At 41.4% G+C, this 12,009-nt stretch overlaps 2 protein-coding genes across 8 annotated transcripts in view; one reads left to right on the forward strand and one right to left on the reverse strand.

The window, feature by feature from the left end:
• The window catches only part of LOC111867486, a 73,429-nt gene that overhangs the window by 50,652 nt on the left and 10,768 nt on the right, over window positions 1–12,009 (reverse strand). The window lies entirely within an intron of this gene.
• LOC111867446 (protein peste) overlaps window positions 10,498–12,009 on the forward strand; it is a 31,375-nt gene continuing 29,863 nt past the window's right edge. For 2 of the 5 annotated variants that reach the window (XM_023857347.2, XM_023857329.2), the window contains exon 1: window positions 10,498–10,766. The gene's annotated coding sequence lies outside the window, so the exon portion shown is untranslated. The other 3 variants (XM_023857378.1, XM_023857360.1, XM_023857354.2) reach the window with 2 other exon arrangements.

Below are 12,009 nucleotides of genomic sequence, written 5' to 3' on the forward strand. Positions count from 1 at the left end.
ACTAGGGAAACTTTTTCAAATGATTTCTGTGTTCAAATTCCGGCACGGCATTGGTTAAGACGTGTTCTGAACATTGCATATGAGGTTCTCACAGCAGCGAATGTGACGGCATCAAATTCCGGCAGAGGTTCACGGCGTTTCGGAGGAACGTACTTCCTCTGTCTTCACGATCGAACAGTAATCCAAACAAGTAACCGCCAATATCCCGAACACGAAGCAGTGTGTTCCACCGAAACGTCGGCAAGCCCATGCCAGACAACAACGCGCTACATCTCAGAAGATGACGCACTTCGGAGTAACATATTGCCAAATATGTTTTAAGAAGTCTCAAGAATGGAAGTTAATAAGACCACTGCTTTTGCTTGTGCAATTTGCCCATTAAACTTATTACAGAGGCCACTCATTAACCATGCTGCATAGTCGCTGGCTTCCCACCGCGATGACCCGGGTTCGATCCCGGGTCTCGTCAAGTGGGATTTGTAGTGAACAAAGTGGCGCTGGGGCAGGTTTTCTCCGAGTGCTTCAGTTTCCCCTCCCAATCTTCATTCCACCAATAGCTCCACAGTCACCCTCACCTATCATCTGGGGCTGGTACAATAGGCCAGAAGTGGCTGCAGTACAAGGGACTTAGTCTCACCACTATCGATAAAAAAACTCTGCTGCATGATCCACGTGTTATGAACTTTCTTTTACTTGTTTTCGCGCACCTCTTATTTCAAGTAAAGTGTCTAATTATAGAATATAATGACATTCACAAGGTATTATATTTTTTTATCTACAAGACCATACTTTAATTAATTATTAAAATATTTTACTGGTAATATATTTTGTATTATTTAATGAGAGATTAAAATCGTGATCTTCCGATTTTTAACATTATTGATTACAAGAGTGCAATTAAACTTATTATTATTTATATGTTAAAAAAAGTAAGGAAACGTCAAGAGAAATAAAATCAATAACAAATATGTAAATTGAAAGTAATTGGTAGTTGACTCTTCAGCAAGGATTAATAGGCGTCCTTACCCATGTAATTAAGAACACGCACTTCGTATGAACGTACGTGTAGCCGTAGGCTGTTAATTACAGTGGTTTAATGCGTTTGATGACCACGGTTTTGTCATAAATTAGTGAGTGTACTTGGTATGAAGTATATTTCTTCCATTGTCTTTAAATTACTTATTGTTTGTCTCAGACATTAAGTAGGATTTAATTTATTTCGAATTCTTTCATGATGATAACATTTATATAAAAGACAGTATATTAATTTAATTCGATTTTTCTTCAAAGAAATTTCCATACATGTATACGTGTATGTCTTATCGTATTTAAAATTTACTAAATGATATCCTCGATGTAAGATATTTTATGCGTATTGAAGGGAAATAACAGGAGTCGGGGTCGCTCAGTCGGTATAGCGACTGGCTACGGGCTGGACGACTGAGGGGTCGAAGTTCGAGTCCCTGTAGGGTCAAGAATTTTCTCCAAATCATCCAGACCGACTCTGGGGTCCAACAAACCTCCTATCTGGTGGGTACCGGGGGCTCTTTCCCCGGGGTTAAAGCGACCAGGGCGTGAAGCTGACCACTGACCTCCAGCTAGTCCCGAGATCAAGAAAATGTGGATCTATACATCAACTCCCCCATACGCCTTCATGGCGTAGTGCTTAATTAGTTGAACATGGGGACAACTTTAGCTTTTGCCCTCGATGTAAAGTCCTTATAACAGGAACCCAGTGCCTGGGGGTGTAATTAGAATGATGAAGTCAAGGATGAGGTGGGCAGGGAATGTAGCACAAATGAGGGAGAATAAGAATGTATATAGGATATTGTGGGAAAACCAGGAGGAAAGAGACCACTCGGAAGACTAAGGCGTAAGTGGGTGGACAATATTAAAACGGATATTAGAGAGATAGGATGGGATGGTATGGATTGGATTGTTCTGGCTCAGGATAGGGACCAGTTGAGCGCTCTTATGAACACGGTAATGAACTTTCGGGTTCCATAAAATGCTGGGAAATTCGTGAGTAGCTGCAGAAGGACTCAGTAAGTAAGTAAGTGGCTAGATACGGGAATTACCGAGTAGATTCTAAAGGGTTCTGACGATGGTACAACAGTCGTGGTTACTGCGTTTTCGAACTCTGTCCATCGTCCGGTATACTAAAGAACAAAAAAACACTGGAACTCTTCGCGTATTCAGGTGAAGAAGTGAGAGACATCTAGTACTGGGTCCATATAGTAGGTGTCTCCCACCTCTCATTTGATATGCAAACAAATCCAGTTTCCGAAACGTCGTGTTCTTTACAATACTGGGCGACGGACGAAGCCAAAAATCCAAAGTAATTATCAAATTTTCACGGACATTTCACAAGTATGATTGTATTGCCGATAGTAACTGCGCTAAAATAATTACACACGGTTTCAGGATTTGAATGACGTTAAAATTTTGCATATCTAAAGTTGCCTCATGTTATACAACAGAAAAATATGCACTAGATAGAATACATTGAACACGCGCAATACACATGTAACAGTAAAGCCAAACAGAGCGTCGCAGTCCTAGAGGAAGTGAGTGCTACGAGATAAAGGGACTACTTCATGGCCGCCATTTTCCATACATGGTTCCTGAAGCAGGTCATAAAATGCCCGTCGAGATGGCCCCTTTTCAAGGGTTCATTTAGCACCAAGTGCAAATAAATAAATATTACTATATACTGATAAAACTGCAATAATTTAAACATGACGCAATGGGGACAGAAAACTTATCATATTTCACGAAGATAAGTATATCATTTCATCTGCTTATGTTTTTAGTGAAGATGGTGGGCTCCAATTTGCATACTCGCAATCCACTCATAATATCCAACACTGGAAAAATACGATCTAAAGGTTTCAAGAAGCTCCTTTATACTTGGAGAAGAGTACAAGTAATGCTTGCTACCACACAGCCCAGAACCTTTTGTCTTCTCGTCTGCTGTCCAAAAACATAAAAATTAGAATATACAAAACTATAACTTTGCCTGTGATTCTGTATGGGTGTGAAACTTGTTCTCTGACATTAAGAGAGGAACATAGACTGAGGCTGTTTGAGAACAGGGTGTTTAGGAGAATATTTGGACCGAAGAGAGATGAAGTGACAGGAGGGTGGAGAAAACAGCATAATGAGGAGCTTCATAACTTGTACTCTTCTCCAGTTATAATTAGAATGATCAAGTCAAGGAGGATGAGATGGGCAGTGCATGTAGCACGAATGGGGGAGATGAGGAATGCGTATAGGATATTGGTGGGAAAGGCAGAAGGAAAGAGACCACTGGGAAGACCAAGACGTAGTTGGGTGGACAATATTGAAATGAATTTTAGAGAGATAGGATGGAGTGGTATGGACTTGATCGATCTGGCTCAGAATAGGGACAAGTGGAGGGCTCTTGTGAACGTAATAATGAACTTTCGTGTGGCATGAAATGCTGGGAAGTTCTTGAGTAGCTGCAGAATTGACGGTTTCTCAAAAAGGGCTCAGCTCCGTAATGATTCTGATGATGACAACGTATGCGGTTTCATAGGGGGGATAGTCTCACTATTGTAATGTAATCTTCGGGGACCAACAGGAGCACCCTTATTATTGACGCTAGATTGTTTCTACTCGCGAAGAATCGACCTATAACAAACTCATGAATATCGAATAGGAATAAAATGTTTCCAAACCGTTTAGGCGCTAGCGAGGCACACATGCGTGCCCTGTATATATATATATATATAGACGGCGTTTCCAAAAACCATTTATTTTCGTGTTAACTAGTCCGAGGGCGTGCAAATCTATGAGGTTCTCGAGATGGCTTCGTCACGACAGAATACCTTCTCATATATACTACGTTTATGAGAAATCATAAAGACGTAAAAATAAAGAAATAATATATAATTTTATCTGCTGTTGCGTATGGGTGTGAAAATTGGTCTCGTACCCTAAGGATACATATTAGTCTGTTCAATTAAAATAATCAATTTTATCCTACATATTTCGGCAAGTTTCCCACAGGTGATCGAAACTTTTTAATTCACTGTATAAAGCAAATATTTAATGTAAGATTTATTGGCATTTACACTTGGTTAAACACCCCCTGAAGATGGTACTACTCTGCCTAAATATAGAGACTGAGCAAACTCACTTACGAATGAAAGATACAAAGGTAATGAACACAGGTTAAGTTTATGTGAGAACAGAAAGCTGAGGAGAAAATTTAGATCTAAGAAAGAGAGGGTGTTAACAATTATGGGGAAATTTGCATAGTGAGGTGTTTCATAATTTACACCCTTCACCCAACCTCCTATACAATGGGTACCAGGGGTTTTCCCCGGGGCGTGAAGCTGACCACTCACTTCCAACTAATGCCAAGGTCAAGAAAACATGGATTTATATATCCATTCCCCATACACCTTCATGGCGTAGTACTTAATTCGTTAAGCACAGGGACTAATTTTACTGAGTATTATTACGGAAACCAAACTGAGAACTCCACAGAACGTTCCTTAGATATTACAGTGAGGGCTGAAGGAACCCATTCGCCTGCTCGTGTATGGAGAGGCAAACATCAAGACCGACAAGTGGAGAAATCTTTGAATTTGTTCGTTAATTTTGTTTCCCCATCGGTCACTGTTTTTCTTGACACGTTGACCCGATACTGACATGTGTATAAGAGCCTTCATTTGCACGACGCTGACGTAATTATACCTCCGAATGTAAGGAAGATATTAGAACGAATTACAACGGCGACTAGTAGGCACGGCTTCCGTTGTAGAGAGATGTCTGGCAGGTAGAAATTCTGTCAGACTGGTGAACTGCGTGTAAGTGAATATCTGGGCCGTGCCATAGCTCAGGCGGTTAGTCGCCGGCTTGCCACAGCGGCGACCCGTGTTCGAACCGAGGTCAGCTCATGTATTTGTGTTGGACAAAGTGGCGCTGGGGCAGGTTTTCTCCAAGTACTTCGGTTTCCCCTGCCAGTTCTCATTCCACCAACTGCTCCACACTCATCTATCATCCGGGGGTGGTACAATAGGCCAATAGTGGCCGACGTACCAAGTGGACTCAGTCTCACCTCACCCCAAGTAAAAAAAAAGTGAATATATGATGTTCATTCTGTTCTTAGATTGTTTCACCGTGTGGTTATGGGATATGCAGACGTTTCGGAGGTACATACTGCCTTCACCTTCAGTGTCGAAATGTCCACACGGTGCAATATCCCAAGAACAGTATTAATATCGATAACTTATCACGGTAAAAATGTATTATCGTTAAAATCAATACTTCTCGACCTCTTTTTATGGATAATTACTATAATTACTATATAAGATTACAGGTCAAGAAATATTGATAATTACAATAAAATATTATTAACAGTGACATTGCGTAGACTAATAATGAGGTTAAGATTGTCTTATTGCATTATTTTCACAATTCCTACGCGCGTCTATGGCGTAGGGTAAATCAGGGCGAAAACTTTTACCATACATTTGGCAAATGCGTGACCGCCTCTCTGGTCTACTGGTCAGAGTTCCTGGCTACAGATCCAGAGATCCGGGTTCGATTCCTAACGCTACCAGATTTTCTGAGAACTAGTGGGTCTGGAACGGGGACCACTCAGCCTCGTGAAGATAAATGAGGAGCTATTTCAAGGAAATAGCGGCTCCGGTCTAGAAAACCGAGATTAACGTCCGTGGGGATCCGTTGCGCTGACCACGTGACACCCTATATCCGCTAAAGTTGGCCTTAAGTTCGCCGACAAGCGGCGGTCGCTCGGTCGGTATAGTTCACTTGCAGACTACAGGCCACGGAGTTTTTTTTTGGCAAATGCGTTGAATATTATAAAAGTCTTTATGCAAATCCAGCATTATTATTAATTATTATGAAGGCAGTGAAGTTGAATATTTGCCTGAGGTAAAGCCGATCTTGACACTACTACCTCGTGCTCAATATATTAAGCAAATTGTTAACTTTACTTTGAAAGCTCTTATTTCCTTCCGGAACCATTCTAGTGCGGTTCGTATTTGGCGAAGCAGCTAATGCTTATTTAGCCTGTAGGAGCGCTAGTGTCTCCGGTTAACAAACAGCAACAAGTTACGTTGAACGAGTCCCCTATCTCCACACATAACCCTAAGCACTGGTTGGGATATACAGTTCGTCGTTTTTTTTTCAATTTAATTAATGACGTTTTCCCTTCTGAATATGTCGACTGGTAGGATGATTATGAATGATAAATCTATAGAATATTCCATTGGTAGTCCATCTGAAGGTAGTAGTCAGTAATTTATGTGGAGATCCTGAAGACAATGACAGAGAGTCTCAGGTGAAAAATCGAACGAGGAATTTACGTGTATAAAAAACTCCGTGGCCTCTATCCACAAAAGTTGGAACGAACTCTACCGACAGAGCGACCTCCGCTTGTCGGCGAAGTTAGTGCCAACTTTTGCGGATAGAGGATGTCTCGTGGTCAGCGCAACGAATCCCCACAGTCGTTAATCTCGGTTTCCTAGACCGGAGCCGCTGTTTCCTTGAAACACCTCCTCAATTATCCTCACGAGGCTGAGTGGACCCCGTTCCAGACCCACTAGTTCTCAGAAAATCTGGTAGCCCCGGGAATCGAACCCGGACCTCTGGGTCTGTAGCCAGGAACTCTGACCACTAGACCACAGAGGCGGTCGTTGCGGGTATAAAGCATGTTTAATTTAAGGAATACTATATCAGTTGCAGAAGTTATTTGTTGGAAGGGAGTTAAGTGCAGTTAACTGGATATTAGCATATTTGGGGCATTGTCACGTCCTACGCCACAGAAAATCCAAGAAAAAATTCCGTAAAAATTATAATTGCGTCATGTCTTGCTGTAATTCTCGATGCAGCTTCTTGTGGACATATATAAATACATTTCAGTGGTATGATATGATTCCGAAGCAGCTAAAACTGCCTTTCAGCCTTCATTGGCTAATCGCAGTTGACCCCAAACCTCTCCCTCTAATCACGCCAACACTGTCATGATAGAGATCAGATTCTTACATTCTAGCACTTAGAAACTTCCAGTGGAAAACTCCTTCAAATTCTATGCAACGAGGGCCTCCTGTACTTGCTCTAATTTTGTTATAGCTGGTTTCAGGGAGGGGGGGAATAAGCACTACAAGGTGCCAATTTCGCTTCGTCAGTTATTTCTGAACAAAAAGTCCATATTTTTATGGTATTCGACTTTGCCTTCATGCCACTATAGGTAAATTTACGTGTGTAGATAGGTAGCTAGTAGATATTTATTCTTAATATTTTACTTGTGTTGTGTTACAGCAAAACTGTATTTTATCTTTGTACAGTAAGTTGATGCACTATGCTACAAGCCGGAAGTTCGCGGTTTCGATTGCCGATGAGGTTATCAGGGTTTTCAATTGACTTCATCCTTCCAGCCGCACTATGGCCCTGGGATCGACTCAGCCTCTAACAGAAATGAGCACCAGAAATATTCCTGGGGAGTAAAGGGAGGCCGACGCGTAAGGCTAACAACCTCACCGCCTTCAGTGAGCCGATTGTCTAGAAAATGTGGGAACCTCGACGTCTCACAACCCTTTGGGCCTCCACGGCCTGATCATCATCATCATCAGTAATCTGTCAAGACGACAGGTCCACAGTCTCTTTCAAAACAATTCCTCCACTTAATGCGATCTAGAGCTTTCTCCTTCAAATGACAGTATCCTCTTCTGTCCCCAAGGTCATCCAGCATCTTCTTACGTCTTCTTCCTCGTCTTCTTGTCACTTCTATCCGCCCATCTATCTTTCCTTCGATAGCTTCTTTTAGAAGGCAGTTTCTGCGTAAAACATGACCAATCCAATTAGCCTTCCGTTTTCTTATTTCATGTAGGATATTCCTCTGCTCACTGACTCTAATTAACACTTCTTCATTTCTCACATAATCGGTCCAACTGATCTTCTTCATTCTTCTCCAACACCATATTTCGACACTTTCCAGATGTTTCTGATCTACTGCCCTAAGTGTCCATGTTTCAGCCCCATACAGAGCCATGATCCAAATGTAGCATTTCACTAGTTTCTTCCTCAAATTTAAGTCCAATTTGCTCGTAAAAAGATTCTTCATACAGGGATAAATTTAATTTTACTTTGTCTTACGATCAACCAGTTCAAATTCTAAGATCTTTAATTTTTATTTAATAAAGAAAAATGGATCCATATTTATAATAAGATAGTATAGAAACCAATAACGTTTCAATGATTAACTTTTCCGACTTTGTACCGCCTGAAGATGAGCAATACAAGTCGAATATTGAAACACCGCAAAAGTTATATTGTCACTTCCTAAGAAATGTAAGCTGCAGCTTCAGTGACAGCTTAAGATATTTATTTAGGGTTTATTTAGGCCCGCAATTAGGAGCTCAGACTGTACGGCATCCTATAATAGGATTATTAACTTACAAACAATTGAGAGGACTCCGTCACAACAAATGTCTGGAAGAATTGAGTAATACAGCTCGAAACTTTAAGACATTTCGTGTTTCGGTTCTGATTCCATCCAATACATTCTAAACACAAGCCAGAAGTGTTAGCGCCCGAGCAAACACGGTTGTTTACAAGTGCGCAGGAATTTCTCCCCTTTATAGGTTACCATGGTCTAAGGCATGTACTGTCTTCGCTCGCTTGGAAACCGGGATCGTGGGTTCGAATCCCACTCAGGGCATGGATGTTTAGTTTATGTGTGTGCGTCTTTCTGTGCTTGTGTACAGGTAGAGTTCTTGCGACGAGCTGATCACCCGCCCAAGGAGTCCTACCGAATGTGTAAGATCTAGAAAAACCGAAGTGAACNTATAGATAGATATCGGCCGCGCCATAGCTCAAGCGGTTAGTCGCTGGCTTCCCACAGCGGCGGCCCGGGTTCAATCCCGTGTCTGGTCAAGTGGGATTTATGGTGGACAAAGTGGCGCTGTGGCGAGTTTTCTCCGTGTACTCTGGTTTCCCCTGCCAATTTTCATTCCACCAAATTTTCCATCATCATAATCACCCAGGGCAGGCTACAATAGGCCAATCAGTGGCCGCCGTACCGAGTGGACCCAATTGGACTCCACCTCCCACTAAGCGAAAATTAGGTGGATGTACGGATAGATAGATACATTGTTGGTTGGGTGAATGAATGAATGAATGAATGAATGAATGTATAAGGGGTGGGCCTTCTCGGCCCTTGCACCGCGGCCTACAGTGGCCTATTGTGCTTTAGATAAATAGATAGATACATAGATATCACTCATACTCGCGCACGCACGCACGCCAGAAATGGGTAGTAAGTTATGAGCGCATCAGTTTGTCTGTGTGTTTCTATGCGTTGAACTTTTGAACAGATTGGTTGACTTTAATGAAACCTGGTATGAGCCTTGTGCCACTGGAGGACATCGTAATCTTGCATATCTTAATTCGCTGTATTAAGTAATAACATCATGGCGGTTCCTCAAAAATTTACGATAAACATCTTCGAAATATATGTAAGTTTTTTCTAGTTTCGCAGTTTAGGTGTTTTTTTAATGCACTGTGACACGGGAGCAGCATGAAACCTGTATTCATTTCTCAGTTTGATACCAGTAACTAACGAACTAGACATGTGTGGCATTTCATATACAGATCATAAAAATACCCAACTATTTTGCATGAAGTATTATGCATAAAGAAAATTAACGAATATGACTACGGCGTGAATGTCCGTTGTAATATCTGACAAATTCTAACGTCCACAGAGTTTGTATTTAAGTTATAATTTCTTCCCGAAGTGATAATAATACTACTACTATTACCACTACCACTGACTAACTCCATGAAGCTGAGCCCCTCTTGAGAAGCCACCAGTCGCTCAACTACTCACGAATTTTCCAACATTTTATGGAACCCGAAGGCTCGTTACCGTATTGACAAGAACCCTTACTAGTCCCTATCCTGAGCCAGACGACTCAAACCAACACCACATATCCTATCTCTCCAAGATCCATTTTAATATTATCCTCTACATAATTCTAGGTCTAGGTCCGGCTTTTCCACCAAAATTCTATATGCATTCCTCTCATCCTCATGCGTGCTACATGCCCTACTCATCCTCCTTGACTTGATCGTTTTAATTATACTTAGAGAAGATTACAAGCTATGAAGCTCCTCATTATGCAGTTTTCTCCAACGTCCCGTTACTTCATCTCTCTTCGGTACAAGCATTCTCAGCATCCTGTTATTATTATTATCACCACGACGTGTAACTTACAACTTCAGGTAGTCAAACTCTTTTAACTGAGGTAGCACGAACATGTGTACAAGAATGCAGCATGTTGGCCCTGAGAGGTCTGCATTTTATTGTTACTATCACTGCTCTTCGGGCGCCACAGTCCATGATAAACCTTGACCTCTGTAGTTGGTAGGACTCCTTGGGGGGGGGGGACGAAACCAGACTGACACAAGGCCACTATGTAAACAGGACAACACACATCATTGCCTCGAATTGGATTCGAACTCACGAAAGCACTGCTTTAGCGGACGAAGACATATCTTGAACCGCGCGGCCACTGTGATCGGAGCATTTTTTTGTTGTTGCATTGCCTACAAATGGTACTTCCTACAACATAGAGATTTTTAGCTAGTAGGGGTTTGCGCAGTATGTAAGCAAAGCTTGTATCTGCTCGTGTACAGAGTGCAGCTGGCTACAGTGAGACACAGTGCTTGTCTAATTGGAACTTTGTAGCAGTCACAACTTAGCTGAGGTGGGTACAAGACAGAACATCAGTTCCTCAGACCTTACAGTAAACTCATATATATCTATATAACTGTCAGCTTATAATTTGTCAAAGTGAAGTTTATAAATCATTAAGAAGGCTGCAATTGTGAAATATTTCGAAACTACGACGGACAAAGGATCCATGAAATAGAGAAAAAAGTGTAACAAAAACTTTCTTAATAATTCTTAGAACAATTAAAGTAAAGGGTTAAAAATGCGATTAAATTACGATACAATAAATGCTTAAACTAATTATTTCTTTTGCGCAATTCGCTCGGAAAACTGTCACTTGGTGGACAGAGGAGATAGGATCATAATACAAGGTGAGCAAACGGCATAACGAAAAGATTATTTTTAGTACGTGTATTTAAGAAGTATATTTTGATTTTTTAGCTGTCCTTATATCGAAAAGTACTCTATTGAATGGAGTAGGTTTTCAGTTTCATTCATGGTTATATGTTCGTTCTGGAAAATGTNTGAATGCTGTGGGGAGGGGCGGCTCAGTTGTGAACATCATCAGAAGGAATACGGTAACAAATACACAAACAATATTCTTGCTGCGAAAAGTAGCAGTGATTACAATAACAAATTATTAGATTTTTATGGCACCGTACTCGAACCCTGCCCATCAGAGTGCCAGGCGGTCTTCGCTCGCTTCAACACTGGGATCGTGAGTTCGAATCCTACTCAAGGCATGGATGTCTATTTGCGTTTATTCTGTGTTTGTATTAGGTATGGGCCTTGCGACGGACTGATCCTCCATCGAATAGATAGATAGATACTGGAACACTAAGAAGTGAAACTAATTAATGTAACGCAATGAAAACTGAAATCTTAACTGCCGCTAAACTTCAGAACGAAAGCACTGTAAATGTACTGGACACCGTATTCAGGTCAGCAGAACATATTTTGATTCTCATTAAAATTGTATTATATTATTATTATTATTCCTTTCGTTGTGGTGTCGGTAATACTCGAATACATCGCGTGTGTCTGCGATCAGATGAGGCCGACCAGGCTAGGGTCACGGTCGGGGGTGAGTCTGCTTTCAAGTGTGACGCACTTGCCAAATTATTAGGCTCTACCCCGACAGAGCCACCGAGCTCTCTGTTTTATGAATAAGCTACGAGTCGCGTTTCCCCTATCGAGGTCTTTTCGCCCATTATTGTTTTGAATACTCAGCTCAAGGCTGTACTACTCGTGTTGACCGAATCCCTAGTGGATATGAT

Source organism: Cryptotermes secundus, unplaced genomic scaffold, assembly GCF_002891405.2.
Source record: "Cryptotermes secundus unplaced genomic scaffold, Csec_1.0 scaffold519, whole genome shotgun sequence".
In the NCBI taxonomy this organism is placed as follows: Eukaryota; Metazoa; Arthropoda; class Insecta; order Blattodea; family Kalotermitidae; genus Cryptotermes; species Cryptotermes secundus.